The following is a 17,583-nucleotide window of genomic DNA, read 5'->3' as shown; positions in this document are numbered from 1 at the left end:
ATTTATGACACAATGATAAGAGCTTTATCATGATCAGCACTCAATTTAAAACTGCCTGTGAGAATATCAGCTAATATCAACAAACGGCATCCTCAACCTTCACGATAATGACTTTTAAAACACTGTAAAACAAAAACAACAACCCTGGTGAACAAACTGATCAAACAGGCTACATACACAGCTTTAAGAGTGCCAGACCACCAAGCATGAATTAGGGGCTCTAAGTATAACCTCATGTTCAAGTCACTGTGCCTTGAGCCGTCAGTTGGGAAACAAGTATATTCTTCCTCTTGTGGGTTAAAATGCACGTTGTACGTTTTGTTTGAATATTTTCACCGTCAAACAGCAATTTCCTTTGGAACTACATGTTATTACTACAGACAAGCCTACCTATGCTTAGCTCTGTGTGACTCAAACAGCTGATCCGTGGAGTAATACAGTACGACATAGGCTTGTGTGTAGTAACACTGTAGTTCAACTGTTCACAAATTGTAGTTCCAAAGTAAAGGGTTGTTTGACAACAAGATAAAGATGTGAAAATATTCAAAATAAAGCAACACTTAAAACTGATATTAGGTTTTTTTTCTGTGGCTAAAACAGGGTTTTTTGATGACCCGTCCACAGCAGTTCATAAGTTAGCATCTGTACCAGTACTCCTTCTGCTTGTGCAAATCTACTGCAGGTAACACAGACTACAGATAAGTACCTCACACAAACCCACATCAAATAACCCCAACTTTCCCGATAACACCAACATCACCCTCAGTAAGATAGTGGTCATACTAGAGCAAAGGCCTTCATCAACACTCACAATTTGCACATGGGATAATAACAATCTTGCTAACATCAGCAGCTCAGCCAGGCTCAGGTGATTACACTTCAAAATGTAATACTTCACACCACACTGTCGCTGATGTTTTCATTGTTCACCCTTAAAAATAAAATCGCTCGATTCATCTGATCTTTACAATTTTAAACCTTTTTCTAAGCCTCAGTAATTAGCCAAGAATTTAGATTTGATAGATATTGTAGCAGATCAACTGTCTGCTTTTATCCATGATATAATATTTTTGAGAAATTGCAATATAATTTTAGCAAAAAAACAGTCATAAATGGCTTGTTGCTGTTAGCTGATGCTGGCCATGGATCCATTCTCTTTCTCCAGGACCAAAGCGTAGCATTCAATACCACTGATCAGAACATGCTCCTGGAACCATGTTGAGAACTGGATTGGTATCAGTGGCACTGCTCTGCAATGGTTCAGGCCCCACTTGAAAAATGGGCACTGTATCAGTATCACTGATTCTAGGTCAGCTACAACGGGTTTTCACTGCTTGGTCCGACAGTCTTCTTCTTTTACATGCTGCCTCTAGGCAACCTCAAAATAGTTATAGGGATTTAACAAACCTAAATAGAAATGCTGCAACTCCAAGTGATTATGGATGAAATATGTTAGGAAGTAGTCAGTTACACTGGATTTATTTGCCCAGCATGTATTAAATGTAAATCCTGCTAAAGCTAAATCATAGCAAGCTGCAAAATGATAAAAAAAACAGTTAGTTAAATCACCACCTGATCTGCACCAGCATGAAACAGAGGCTCTTTAGGGTTTCATAATACTTGACCTCTACAAATTTCAAACGCCAGAAAGTGACTCAACAGGATTTTAGAAAGATTTTTGGGGCAGCTGTGATGTATTAATTAGATTTATGAGAAACTGCTTCTAAAAAATGAAAGGATTATGAATCTATATTTAACCTCTTGAACAAAATACGACCTCTTGCATTTTTGATTCTTGGTGTGGAAACACAATAAATTAAAATTTTTTTAAACACAGCGCCTTATTCCTGTTGTGTAAGTTACTGAAAATGATATATTTTACTGAAATATTACTGTTACGCAGTTACGAGTGGTGTTATCCTAAGTTGTGTGTGGCAGGCTTTGATCTGTAATGTATGAATGATCCACTGCATAAATCTTGCAGCAGCTGTTTAGATCCAGCTAGCTATAAAGAGGAGTGCTGGAGAGAATGTATGCTCTGCGTGCAGCTCAATACAGTATTGATCTGGGTGGGAGCACAGGGAGGCAGATATATGCTCTTATTAGCAGCTCCCTACATCTTATTGGAACATGGTAGAGGTCAGACCTGCCATGCAGGACCCAATTCCAGCCTCTTCCCCAAACCCTCCGTTCACGCAGCCCACCACATGGTCTGATACAAACATGTATGTGATGTGCACCATGATCAAGTGATGGTATGTTCAAAATGGTAATAGGATGGAAGTGAACTGTCTCTCACGACAATAAGACACATTATTTAGGTTGAGCTCCTTCTGTGTGTATCAGCTTTAACACTTAAAATACAATATACTGTTTAGCCACATGCAGTGAATATCTCCTCATGGTTTGCTCGCTGTTCGTCCGTTCTGTGTGTATGTTCCTTCACAGCCTAGCTCTGTATATGGAAAATAAAAAAAGTGGGGAGAGGGGGCAGTGGGAGTAAGCAGAAACCCGGCAATTTTGATAGTAGGTGACTCTGTTGTTAGGTCACTGTTATCACTTATTGTCTCTCTGAACTCATTCCGACTGTCATTGACCTACATCCCACTGTCAACATTGTTTTAATGAACATTGGAACAAATGACGCCACGGACAAAAATTCCAGCAAATTACAGGCAGACCTTGATTCCCTGTGCTACACAATTGAGAATCTGGGAAAACGTTGTCTAATGTCTGGCCCCATTCCAACTTTCTCCAAAAACTCTGAATGTTTCAGCAGACTCTTCAGTCTCCATGACTGGTTGAAATACTTCTGCGCAGCTGCAGGATTTGACTTTATCTCTAACTTAGACTACTTCTGGACTAATTTAAGCCTGTACAGAGCAGATGGTGTGCACCCCAACAGAAAGAGAACAAAGCATTTGACAACTAATTTCCAGATTTCCGGTCCAGACCTCTGTGTCTCCCACTAATACATCAAGTTTTAACAATGTGAGTCCTGCCACTGCGTGCCTCAATTATCCAACACAATCTCTGAATAACTCTAACCATTCTAGGCAAGAATCTGCCTTAATTGACAACTCCACTTTCTCGCCAAGCTGCTTAAAGATGGCTCTCCTCAATGTATGGTCCCTTACCAATAAAACCTTCATCGTTAATGATATTATAACATCTCATCGACTTAACTGTATTCTCCTCACTAAGACCTGGCTTTACTGGCAGTAAAGTGCTGATTGAAGCTTCACCATCTAATTTTTCATTCTCACACTGTACTAGGCCTAACAAGAAAGGTGGTGGTATTGCTGCTATTTTTCAGATATTTTATCATGCAAAAGTACCTCATTTGGTTTTTATTCTACATTTGAATATCTTGCTCTTATATTCAAATCTGTATATCCCTGTCTAGTTCTCACAGTTTACCATCCAGGGGACTGGTCTTCTCCATCAAGGAGAACCAGAGGGGGCAGTGGGTCGATGCCTCTGAGGCAAAGGGATCCACCTCGGCCCTGCCAAAAAGACCCCGGGTGGCATGCACCACCTCTAGATGGAGTCACCACTCCCCCAAATCTGCAGCCTTGTTCCTCTGCCCCGGCAAATACATTGCCTACAAGCTGGCCAGCTGCGGGGCCACCCATGTCAGCAGGTCCTGGGATACCTGCAGCAACCGTGCTTATTTGGTGCCCCCCTGGTTGTTGGAACCCATGGCGACACCCCTCTCGATATAAGACTTCTCCCTCCATGGGGCCAAAGCGGGGAGGCACTGCGTAGACACTCTCAGCCTCCCGTATTTGTGCCACTTGGCATCCAAGTGGAAGCTGTTTAGCCATCTTTGCAGAGGGCGAAGAGACAACAAGCCAAAGGGAACAGGGCCACTGTCAGTTTTCCCAAGAGGCGCAGGAACCTGACATATGGCAAAGCCTCACCCTTTTGGAAGAAGGCAAGGAGCCCCAAAATGTCATCCACACGCTGAGGGGATGGACAGGCACTCATAGTGATGGTGTCCTGGTTTCACCGGGACACTGCAGAGGGTCCTCCTGCATGTCTCCATCAGTGGTGACTGCACGAGCCAGACCTGGCGGCGAGTCTGCACCAAGGTGGACATTAGGCATCCAAGCTCCCTGGACATGAAGGCGAAAGCCTGCAATGAAGCATCAATGAGGCTAGTAATAGAAGCGTCCACCCCGGCTTCCTGAAGAGAAATTAGAAGGTCGAGCATGAGGTGAGAGAGGGAGTTGCCAATCCGCCCCATAACAGATTATCAGTGACCCGACACTGGGGTCGAGGACACCTGGCATCTGGTCTCAGAGCCTCATCAGGGGGCACTATGAGGGATGCGAAGGCAGGCTCACTTGCTGGCATGCGATCCAGGTCTATGGACCCGTTTACGCCTGAGACAGGTAGGTTGAGCTGGAGGCAACTGTTGTGCAGAGGGGAGACTCTCCTCATCGAGCAACTGCTCCACCTCCGCCAGCCTAGTGGTCCATAATGCCTGGGGCATGAAGCTGCAATTCATGCAAGGGTGCTCTGAGAGGCCATCCCTCAAGTGCTCGAGGCCAAGACAAGAGGGGGAATGATCGTGGCCATCCTCTGGCTGAAGAGGGGCCATGCAACACCACAATAATGGGGTGTCAACATGGTGGTAACTCGCAGATACACCAGTATAGGATACTGTATGTACACTGGGAGCGGAGCCAGTAAAACTTATCGTTAATAGCTGATGCCACCAAGTCAGACCCAGCGGAAACGCTGTCTGACTGTGGTCTGAGGAGAAACAAGGTACACCCTACCTTTGGGAACAGGCAGTGAAAGCACTGCCATCACCAACCTGGTGGTTGCTTTCAAACAGATTCAAACAACCATATTTCAACTTCTCAACACTCAACCTCCAAAAGTACATCTCTAATATTTCTAAGACTGCCTTTTATCATCTTAAAATTATAGCAAAAGTTAGAAGTTTTTTGTCTCAGTCAGACTCTGAAAAGCTGGTCCATGCTTTTATTACCAGTAGATTGGATTACTGTAATGCACTTTTTGCTGGACTGCCAAAGCAGATGTTGAATAAACTCCAGCTTATTCAGAATGCAGCAGCCAGCCAATTTTAACAAAAACCAAAAGGTCTGAGCACATTATTCCTATTTTATCATCTCTTCACTGGCTCCCAGTAAAACAAAGAATTGATTTTAAAATACTTCTCATTGTTTTTAAATGGTTTAATGGTTTAGCTCCTCCCTAAACCAAGAATTAACTCTAAACCAGCTCATGGTGCTTTCAGTCACTATGGCCCTACTCTCTGGATTTCTTTACCATATGAACTACAGTCTGCTACAACAGTGTCTTCTTTTAAAAGTAAATTAAAAATCTCTTTGCACAAGTTTTTAGTTGTGTTTAAGTGTGTGGTGTGAGTCAGTATTATTATTATTATCGTCTCCCTTTTAGGGCTGCACGGTGGTGCAGTGGTTAGCGCTGTCGCCTCACAGCAAGAAGGTTCCGGGTTCGAGTCCCGGCTCGGCCGTGTGATCTTTCTGTGTGGAGTTTTCTGTGTGGAGTTCTCCCCATGCCATTGTGGGTTCTCTCTGGGTACCCTGGCTTCCTCCCACAGTCCAAAGACATGCAAAATGGGGACTAGGCTAATTGGATAATCTAAATTGACCATAGGTGTGGCTGTGAGTGTGAATGGTTGTCTGTCTCTATGTGTTTGCCCTGTGATGGACTGGCAACCTGTCCAGGCTGTACCTGGCCTCATGCCCGAAAAGATGCTGGGATAGGCTCCAGCCCCCCCGTGACCCTACTAGAGGATAAGCGGTAGAAAATGGATGGATCTCCCTTTTAGAATAATGACAATAATAATACCTTATATAACCCTATTGTGTATGTTTTTTGTGTTTTATTTATGTAATATTTTCTTATCTTATATGCTATTTTATATTTTGTCATGTATAATGTATCATTGCTTTTATTTTGAAGCACATTGAAGTTATGCCTGCCGTATGAAATGTGCTATATAAATAAAACTGACTTGACTTTACTTGACTAACACTCTTGGTAAGCCCCACCTCCGGCCTCTCTGGACCCACCTCATTCCTCTTTGCCTGAATTCACAGTGGGGTGGTTTTTTTGTTGTTGTTTGTTTGTGCATTTATTTGCCTTTATTTTATATGACCGTAGAGATTGACAGAAAATGCAGGGACAGAGAGCAGGGGAATGACATGCAGCAAAAAGTTCGGCCTCTGCTCAGGGCATCTCCACTGACTTGGTATGCACCCTAACCACTCAGCTATCAGGTCGCCCGATTTAAAAGACTGTGGATGTGGATGGGCGGCAGTTGCTACTTAAAAAGGTAAATTGGGCACTGTTGCACCTGTTTTCCTCCATTTACAAACACAGGATTGCACTGGGAAGAAAACAGAAAGAAGGAAAAATTTAGGTTTTATTTTAAACTATAAAACTATTTCAAACTTTAAAAAAACACAAACAATCCATGTTCCGTGAAAGAATATTGATTAAATTAAAATAAAGTTAGCAGTCAAAAAGTGACTTGTTGCCATTTTCCCAGATCTCAGCAGTTAACATGACACGCACAGTGTTACTGATAAGAATGACTGCAAAGCTAAGGCCCAAGTACGAATAGCCCATAATTATCATTTAAAGGAAAAAGCACCCTACAGTTCTTAAATACTGCAGCTAAAGATGATGCTGTTTGTATTTTTGAACTATTTTGTTGCTCTGTTTCCTCTGTTGTTGTAATTGGCTGCAGACAAGGTCACGGTGTGTCAACCTGTTTCTAGCTGAGCTACAATATCATTTGACAGAAGCTTCTATGTAAAACATCCACAGTCAATATTGTTCCATGATCATACAGGGAGAGGCAGAAAACACCAGTTTGTCCAGACACACCAAAATAATAAGGATCATGACTCTCACTGTTTCTGCCTGCACCTCGCTCTCTTCCTGTGTTGATGCCACGACTCTCACCCTCCCCTCTCATGTATATAAATAACAGCCATGAAAAGACTTTCTAGGAAATCCACTGACTGAAGTCATGTGAGGATGAGTGCATTGAACAAAAACAAAACATGAAATACATCAATTCATTGACAATTCATGATGTAACAAAAAACACAACTTGAGATTACTGTTGAGGGATGACAATAAGATGACAAATAGTTTTTATGGCTATGCTAAAACTAAATTGTCATCACAGTTCTCTCAGTGACTGTCCTAAAGTTCTACTTACGGCCATAAAAAGCAGCAGGATAAGAAACCGAACTAAATGACGTGGTCTGTGTTCTCTTAACTCACAGCGCAGCTCCTACACACAACAAGCAGCATTACAATAAGCTGATCAGAGAGAGCTAATGGACACATGAATTTCCCCTAGGGGACAAATAAAGTATCTATCTATCTATCTATCTATCTATCTATCTATCTTTTAAAATGGTGCTCTAAGTCTCCTACCTGATCTCATGTATTTAAATATTTTCATTTTTATTTATTCAAATTAGTTTTTATTGTTTTAAAATGCAATTTTTCATGTATTTCCATGCCTATGTAAAGCACTTTGAATAGCCTTGTGTCTGAATGGTGCTAATGCAAATACTTCATACGTGAGTGTTAGCTTGTTCTTCAGTGTAGCTTTGAAACGAACGTCATTATGATGCTCTAACACAAATGAACAGTGAATTTGTTGGAATGCTCTCTAGTCTTCTGTGCATACACACATGTACATGTACACTACTATCCTGGTTATGTTCTGCACATGTAAACTGCTTATCCCAGTTTCAGAAACCTGGACACAGCACCTGGAGTACTCCCAAAGAAACCATGATACTGTGGCATGTAAACACTGTGTCCGAGTTTCTAAACAATGTGGCTCAGATGGTGAAAAATCAAGACACACCCGCAGGCACATGATCAGAAAGCTGGATACTGATATGATTGTATGTAGGAGTATGAATAACCAGGTTTTTCATATTCCATATACCATATCCCAAATATATTTAAAACCAGGATAAGACTCAAAATCAGTAAACTATTGCACACGCTCTGTTAACCTGTAGTCATACTTTATCCTTAGGTGTTTTATATTAGATATATTATATAAATATATTAATATCATACATTATATATGTCTTCTCTGTCGAGTCAACTTCTCTTAAAATGTAAAAGTTGATAATATAGAAAAAACAATGTTACAAAGTGTTAATAATTATTATTAGTAGTAGTAGTAGTAATAGTAGTAGTAGAAGTATTATCATGGTGATAATAATAATAATAATAATAATAGTAATAGTAGTAGTAGTACATTTGCTATTCCCTTGTTTACAGAGTGGGCGTGTCCAACACGTGTTATTATTTTAACGTTGGACAACAATGTTGTTCACTTGGTGAAATGATTTGTATGTGTATTACTTTTGGAACATTTCAGCACGTTTTAACAATATCACGATAATACTGATAATTTTGGTCACTATAATCATGATATTAAATTTTTAAACCGTTTCATCTCTAATAATATTACAACAAGCTGCTCAGCTGACTTAGATTTTGAAGTCCTGGATGCTGATAATCAGTCAGTCACTGCTAATGACTAATTGTTATGGGTTTTCTATACAGCACATCCTGCAGGAAATGAACATCATCATGGAGAGGTCATTTGTTGGTATGTGTGTGTGCATGTTTACGGAGTAGATGTGTATGTCAGTTCAGCTGCGTGCGCTCTATATGAGTGACCTGGTATCTACCTCGACAACATGCTCAGCCTGTCAGTGTAGTGTGACACTGATAAGATGTCCAGAGCGCTGTAGTAATGCCCTCTAACCACCATCTGGCCCTTCAATTATGGTTATCATGTCAGCCTGCTCAGCTCCAATTCAATCATGGCTGCTCGGGCCGCTCCCATCCACACACACACACACACACACACACACAGTGGAGGAGACTGGCTGCACACAGGCCCTAACAACCTGTAAATAACCTTCACTTATACACTCAGCACCCTTCGCTCACAGCAAACATACATATATACATCTCACAGCTTAAACATACTCACACACAGACTGTAGACGTTATTGCATGTTACATAACTCATGCATCTGTTGTAGTAGTTCTTTAGATATGATCCAGGTGAGTCTTCCCACCAGTGAACTGAGCTAATTAATACAAACAGCAGATGCTGACTGGATAGTCATGAAATTCAGTGTGTGGAAGTATTTTGGGTTTTACACCATAAATTGACAAATTACCAACAAAGATAGGGCTGTTTGCCAACTTGGTAAAAAGCTGCTGCTTTAAATATACAGATTGAAAACGCTGCTGTTCCTGAATCATGACTGAGAACTGCGCTCTGCTTCACTACAGGAGGAAGTTAAGAAAGGCTCAAATATTCTCTGACGCATTGTGAGTGACAGTAAGAGGCAAGAGCCAATCATGATTGACTTCACTCCAGTAGAAACAGAAGCACAGAGTTGTTTACTACTCCACTTCACTCAGCAAAGGAACTTTACACTTTAAACAAAATGGAGGAAAGAATGATGGCTGCATCTGGCCAGGGGTTCCAGGCCCATTTGACCTCTCAGTTCATTTTTGATTTCCAAGTGGCGTTACTAACGGTTATAGACCAAAATGCCTCTGGACACAACTGGACGGGCATACAACCAATCAGACCAATGAATCAGATCACTGACATCACTTGTGTCTGACCAGGGTGGAAATGTCTGATAACAACTGTCCACTTGGAGCAGAGTATGTACATTACATGCTCAACATAGTACACCCCCAGAACTACAGATTCATCCTACTATCTTATATACAAACGTATGAATGCAACATTACTCTAGAACTACTACATATTTGAGGAGCTGCTGCTGCTGCTGCTGCGACTCCAGTGAAGCAGCAAAGGCACAAGAGACAAGTGGAGCAACATCAACTGTGCAGCCTCATCTGACTGCCTCCTTCTCACTACAGGAGCCAGAAGCTCATAAAAAGGCCTTCCCTAATAAGACAGCAAGATTTACGTCGGAGGATCTGCAGCCCATTGGCGTCATTCTGGGTGGATATAGGAATATAACATGACGAGTCATACTACAACATCATGAATTACAGTGCCGCTATGAGACCACTCGGGATGGTTACTGAAAACTTGGTAGTAAACAGGCCACAGGGCTAAATTTTAAAGACCGGATTATCGATAAACTCCAACGTTATCGGTCCTGCTTTCGGTACTTGAAAAATTATGAAAATATATTTCCTGTTAATTACTGCGACATAAAAGTTCTCCCACACATTTTATTTTATTATTATTTATTATTTCTGATTAAGACATTCGTCAATGAATGATGCATTTTCGCTGTTCCTAATCCAGAGGAGAGCTCTCTTTGTTCCTCCCTCTCTGACCCTGTGTGTGAGGGGAGGGGGCCAGCTCTTTTGTGCCATGCTCTGCAAAAACCTTCCCTTCCTAAAACACAACGCAAGTCTTTCATTCAACAAGAACCAGACCAGGAACTTTGGTTTTTGTGGGGCGAGGCCATTCAACCATTGGTGTCAAAAAAGTTTAGGGTACAAAGACCACTGAGGGATTTGATGACTAATAATAAAAAACTTGACTTTCTGATAAGAAACAAACAAGCATATAACACAATTAATAATTAGCTTAATATAAATAGACATATTTTGAGATGCAGTCCGTCATCATATATGAATTTACCAGAATCTACACTGTTGCCCATAAAGTTGGAATAATTTTGTTTTCAGACACAATCCTCTGTTTATTCCTATTTAAATGCATCAGTAATCACTTTGGAAGAGATTGACTACTAAAGTTTTGAGAAGATATACACTTTATCTATCAAGCAAATAAATCACATTGTCACAATCATTTCATGGAAAGAGGTAAAAAATATTTTATTCCAACTTTATGAGCAACAGTGTATAAATATGTAAATATATCTACTTACAGGGAAACTTTCAGCAGATGAATGTAAGAACAGTCTTCAAGTGTCAAACTCAAATAAATAATTTTGCACAGTAAAGTTATTAAAGTTAAATATTGTATCTATAGTTTCTGTCACACCCACATAGAGCGTACAATATTTTTCGGGGTATCATGGCCAGAGGGAGGGGTAACAGAATTCCTACCCTGGCCAGAAGTTATTAGAGATGGACAGTTTAAAAAATATAGCCCTTAAATCATTATAAATAAGCAACAAAAAATGAAATGTCTCTTCAGTCTCACCTAAAATTACATTACAAACAAAGCCTCTTATTTTGAAGAAGAAAATAGTCCAATTTTAGGGTGACTATTTTCAGCAGTGTAAGAACCCACATGTGTTGAGCTCTCGTGAGTATTTGGGGCAGCAAGATGGTGTATATGGGATTGAGCCATAATAAACTACAGTGTGTGTGTTCATGGTGAAGGAACATGTAACTCAGTACAACAGTGTGGCTCACTAATGTGATTTTAATAGTTAAAGAAGCTCCGTGGCTCAGAGGCATAGAATATATCAGCCTTTGGATACACACTCAGGACTTGTCAGTTGGTTTTATGGTTTTCATTGTTGACTTGGTCTTTTGATGGGACTTTTTGACAATAAGGAAAATATAGAATCACCAGTCTTATGTTTTAAGGTAGGTAATTCATTACATAATTTCTAGTGTTGTGAAAAACTGACCTCAGACAAGTTGCAAATCTTGTTTGAGGTAATTTCGTTTTTTTAGTGCAAATTTTCACACTAGTCAAATGAATGGACATATATTACTGCTTGGATCTAAAATACTACTGTTATGGCACTAATGCTTTTTAGTAAAGGGAATAAAACATACAAAAACACTGGTCTGGTCTTAGGATAAACCCTTATGCATATGCATATGCATGCATGCAGGCATACACACATACATTCAGATCTCTGCATCACTCCAGCAAAAGCAGACTCTTTCTGGTGGATGGCATTTATTACAATTTCCATAGACTACTTCCCCGTCCTTTCTGCCAGCAGGAATAAAGGCTCAGTGACTTCCAGTGGGTGGGGCTGGGCCACTGATGAGGGGTTTGGGAATTGGCAGAGTCTCTGTTTATTGCAGAGAGGTTCCTGACATAAACCCCAGTAGATGGGCCAAACAAATCTCTGTATCATTATGTAAGAGAAGCTAGGCTATCCCCTTGTGGAACCAGCAAGTGCCCAGGGACTTTCTGCAGTGTAACAGCATCCTCCGCCACTACCACCGCCCTTCCCCACCAACCAGCAACACTCCAGCCTCCTCTGTTCTCCATCTCTCCATCCCCCCACACCAACAGCACTATTCCCGTACTAGCTCTCTCATCCAATACCAAGGGATTCTCTCTGTTTACTTAGCCACAGACAATCAGAGATGACAGAGCAAACGGGTCCAGCAGGATTCTTTTCATCTTACTGAGCGTTTCTAAAACCAGCAACTAAATGAAAATAATGTATAGGACATGCATGATTTCAACAGTACAATCAACTGCTCACACTGTTCATAAATGAACACATTAGAGCCATGTCAGTTTTACAGAGTGCTGAAACAATAAGTTAAATATTCTTCAATAACAAATTTGATCACAGTTTAAGTGTTTTGTTGCTTGTTATAGTTACTCAACAATGATGAATTCTTTTGCATTTTTCACTGTTGGTTAAACAAAATATGCAATGTCTTAGTTTGGGCTCTGGTAACTTTTCATTATCAGAACATTATTATATTTATATTTATATTTTTATAGACTATACAATTCTTTGACTAATCTAGAAAACTGATAATGAAAATAGTTGTTAGTTGCATCCCTCGCTGCATGGGTGGGCAAAAACAGTCAAACCTTAACCCTAAGAAAACTTGGGCCAAAGTGTGGGCACAACAACTTGTTAATTTCATACTACAGTTTAAACCCCATGAATGTGCAATAAAATTTTAAGAAGGCTACAGTTGACAAACGTTTGACAAATTACATATATTTCGTTGGTTTCTGAGGTGTAAAGAACCCTAACCCTAATACAACCCCAAAACAGACAACTTTAAGAAATAAAAATAACATTAACATTTGAAAAGAGGCTAATTGATCGTGTCTGCTTACTACAGGGGTTGTATGTGGTTGTATCTGGAGCAATGTCCCGCCCACAGCACCATCTGATTGGTTACACGTCATGAGTAATAGCCTATCACACTGAAGGCTGCTGTGTACACAGACGGACACAGACCAGAGCAGCTCGGGTTAATGAGCAGCTCCAGTTAACAAGCGGAGCTGTGTGTCTAAAGTAAGACAGCAGACATCACTGAAGATGTAATAAACATCACTTTCCTCTACACTGAAGCTACAACAACACCTGAGGAACTCTGAGGAACAAGTTCATCTGCTGGTCCAGAGAGAGAGAGAGAAGCTCGTGCTAACTGATAAGCGAAAGTAACTAGCTGATCTGAAAAGCATGTAAACAACTGCTGAGTTAGTGAAAGTCACTAAAAGCAGCAGAGAGCTCTGGTTGCTGGAGCAGAACTAGTGTAAGTTTAAATGTACAGCAAGTAGTTAGACACTGTGATGAAGAAAACAACAACATTAACAGTGTTCAGACAGAGCAGCAATAAACTGTACCAGTAACAGAAACTCCAGGGACTGGAGAGGAGACACTACACTGACTGCAGCACATCAGCAGGTGAACGGTCACTAACTACTGTTACTGAAAAGACATTTACTACAGAAGAAGTAAAATCACTGTGTGATAATGTTCTCAGATAAAAGTACAATGTACTTGTCTCTGTGTAAACGTGTTCCATTTCCCCTCTCCAAGGGGAGGGGTAAAACATGTTATATGGTGATAATAATAATATATGATAAAACTATTAAATTAAAGAGCATCTTTAGGCTGCCATGTTAATCAGTTCATAGGTGAGAACAGCCCCGGAATCAAACTATTCATTCCAGTCAGTTTCTTTGCAGTCTGAAACAGAGTGAATGTCCACTGTGAGGTGATGAATTGTTTTTGATGTAGGTGAGAATGTAATGTGATGTAACTGAATAATGATATTCATTCAAATATTAGAGCAGATCACCAGATTTCTTTTTATCCCCCAATGTTCTGTAATAGCTGAGAGTTTACTTACTGCTGAAAACTTTAAAAACTGTCAAACTATTCAAATTATTTCAGAAGCATCAGTCATTAATCATGTGCTACTACATCATTTAAAACAAGCTCTGACACAATGTAATGTTAACCATTGATGACCAATTTACAGGGGTGAAACAAGCGCCAGTGCCTCTGTGCATCACTTCTGAAAACTCAAAATTATTTTAACTGAAGAGGCAGAACTTGTTACTGATGGAAAATCGTTCAGTCTACACTAGTGGTACAAACACTACGGCTAAGTTCCCTGTCTTACCTCCTGTGCTACTTCTTTGTATTCCTGCTAATGCTTTGTCTGCCACAGTTCATCATCTCCTGTTGACTGTCACGTCCAGCCCCATCCTCATCCTGTTTGCCTGGTTTGGATTGTTCCCACCTGTCTGAAAACTGCCTCAGTCTCTCAAGTCCACCAACCCAGCCTCTGCTAACTTTGCAAGTATTTACAATAAATAACCTTAAAATCTCAACTGTTTCTATGTCTGTATTCTGCACTTTGGGTCAAAGAAAACAACTGCCTTCAACAGAACAATCAGGCCAACATGGACCGAGCAGGCACAGCTACAGAATCCACAAGCCTACAGAAAGCCATTTACAGCCGGGGCATTTTCTTAGGCCACCAGGAATACATCCTTCAGGCTCTTGCAGAAAACAATCAAGCCATGGTTGTTACGGTTAGACACTGCCTCTCCCCCTTTCCCATTGTGGCTGCTGTGTTTCCCTCCCTTTTTGTCTGCCATTTGTCTCCAGTTTGTCTCTGTCCCTGTCTCTGTGAGATCAACCGTAGTGGGTACCGCCACTACAGGGAGCCTCCATATTCACCAAACATGACCTTAGAAACACCTACCGACGTGGGGAGTAGGGTTGTCAAAAAAATACTCGATACTCAGATATTAATCGATACTAAAAATTAGTATCGGATTATATACTCATTTGCAACATTATCGATACCAACAGTGCTGTCTTCGCCTCCTCCTCCGACACACAACTTCATACAGCAGCACTGCAGACAGGCAGGCACACAGCCCCTCCTCTCACTAGCAGCTGAACACATGAACGCTAGTTGACGTTTACAACACTGAGCTGGTATCGCCAGCATAAAACTAAATTAGCATGGCAAGTGCTGCTGCTGAAGGACCTAAGCAACCTGTATTAGTTGAAATTGGAATAAGTTCCTTGGAATTATTTTGCATTATTATTTTATCTGGCCAGCAACACACATTAAAATTAGCCATTTAAGTATTAGCCACATTAGCTGTCTGTTAAGTTATCATTAAGCTAGCGGCTAGTGGCTATGGCTAATGTGGGAGCAAGGCAGCAAACGTTATCAGTAATGCTTGTCTGTAACATTAATAGACAGTGTTTTATTTATTATTAAGTCCCAAATTGAAGCTGAGAAAAGTCGACCAGCAACTACACAGAAACTGCGGCAGCCTACCCTACAACTCTATTTGATCAGCAACAAAAGTCACCAGAAGCACAGAAAATAAACGGGGCTGTACATGAATACATTTGCATGTCATATATAGTAAGGTTACAGTAAGGTTACGGTTGTTGTTTTTTTACACTACCTCAGACGACATTGATGTCAATGACAAGTTGACATTGACATCAATGTTGTCATTGATGTTACTGTTTGTATTTTTCTAATCTTTATTTAAAAAAGGGTTCGGGTCATTTTTCTCCCCGTGGTATGGAAAATGGTATTGAGTATCGAGTATTTTCCTGGGTATCGGTATCGAGTTTGAATTTCTAGTATCATGACAACCCTAGTTGGGAATAGAGAACTGTTAGTGGTAAAACTAGCATTTTAAAAGTAGAGACACTGACTGGAGAGGGCTAAACAACCATTTTGCAATGAATGCAAAACAAGCATTGTTTTAGACAGATCATAAAAATTTCCACCTGTTGGTTTTCCACAACCTTTGCCAGTTCCAAGTCATCCCTGATCCCATATTGCTCTGGACTTTGTTTCTTTGTTTCTCTGAAGCTGTCCATTTTGTCACCCTTCCCAAGTTGCCCTTCCGCCTGTATGATATCCCACTGAACATTGTGTGTGATCAAGGTCCACAATTCATCTCTCAGCCATGGAGGGGCTTTTGTCAAGCTTTAGGGGCATCTGTCAGTTTTTCCTCTGGTTTAAATGGTCAGACAGAGAGAGACAATCAGGACCTGGAGGTGGATCTGCGATATGTAACTGCTAACAATGCGTTCTCCTGGGGCACTCAGCTGACTTGGATCGTATACACCCACAACTGGCTTATCAGCACAGCCACAGGTCTGTCACTTTTTGAATCCTCTTTAGGTGACCAACCTCTTCTGTTTCCTCCACAGGAAGGTGAAATCATAGTCCACTCTGTCCAGCATCTCCTTCATTACTGCCATAGACAATGGAGAGACAGCCCTTCTTTGTTCCACAGACAAAAACCATTGCCTGAATGACCCCTTCCACCTGATTAAAAACCAAGTCAGAAAGTTTTTCAATTACAGTTACACACCAGAAACAAAGTCCAGGGCAATAAGGGACCAGGGATGACTTGGAACAGACAAGGCTTGCAGATAACAAGCTGGTGGACGATGGGAGGCTTTACCCTGAGTGCAGGTGGTGCGCCTTGAGTGTCAGCATCCACAGTAAGCCACCAGAAATGTCTCTATAAAAGAGACAGGGTGTGGTTGATGCCAGGGTGACAGGAGAAACAAGAGGTACGCACCCAGTGGAGGACTTGTGAGCAAGCAGAATCAGGGACAAGGATGACCATTACCTGGGTCATTTTGCAAGCACTTAGCCTCTCACTACCAACTTGATCACCCAGGTAAGAGGCTTGTGACTCAGAATCTTTTAGCGCCTGCTGACAGGACAGAGCATTGGGTTTAATGTTACATGAACCAGGCCTATAAATTAATGTGAAGCTAATCCTGCTGAAGAATAGAGCCCAGTGAGCCTGAGGAGAGTTGAGAGGATTAGCAGACTGTAAATAGGCTAGGTTTTTATGATCTCTACAAACAACAAATGGTTGTTCAGCCCCCTCCAGCAACGTCATAGTGACGAGTCAGAGAGTCGGCCAGCACACTGCAAGAGCACCACACCCACTCCAGTGTCGGAGGCGTCTGCTTCCACAACGAACCAGCAACACGGATCATGTTGAAAGAGAATGGGCGCGGAGATGAGTACAAAGACAGACAGTTACAGACACAAACTGGGGACTAACGACAAACAAAAAGGGAGGAAGACACAATTGGAAAAAGGGAGAGGCAGAGCCCAACAACATGCCCATAACTCCTTCATTAGGTCTCTGTTATCATCCACCACTATTTCCTTCCCAGGAGGATCACAGTTCGTTCAGTCCAGTATCATTTACACCACTGTCAGAAGGTCTGGAATAACGCAGACCTTCAACGTTCAGTGTCCAGCAACGGATCCCAGCTCCCTGAACCAGGTCAGAAGGTTTCATTATCTTCCAAA

The sequence above is a fragment of the Seriola lalandi genome, unplaced genomic scaffold (assembly GCF_002814215.2).
Source record: "Seriola lalandi dorsalis isolate HSWRI2012SDOR001 ecotype SW California unplaced genomic scaffold, Sedor1 jcf7180002054883, whole genome shotgun sequence".
In the NCBI taxonomy this organism is placed as follows: Eukaryota; Metazoa; Chordata; class Actinopteri; order Carangiformes; family Carangidae; genus Seriola; species Seriola lalandi.
This window is presented reverse-complemented; position numbering follows the sequence as displayed.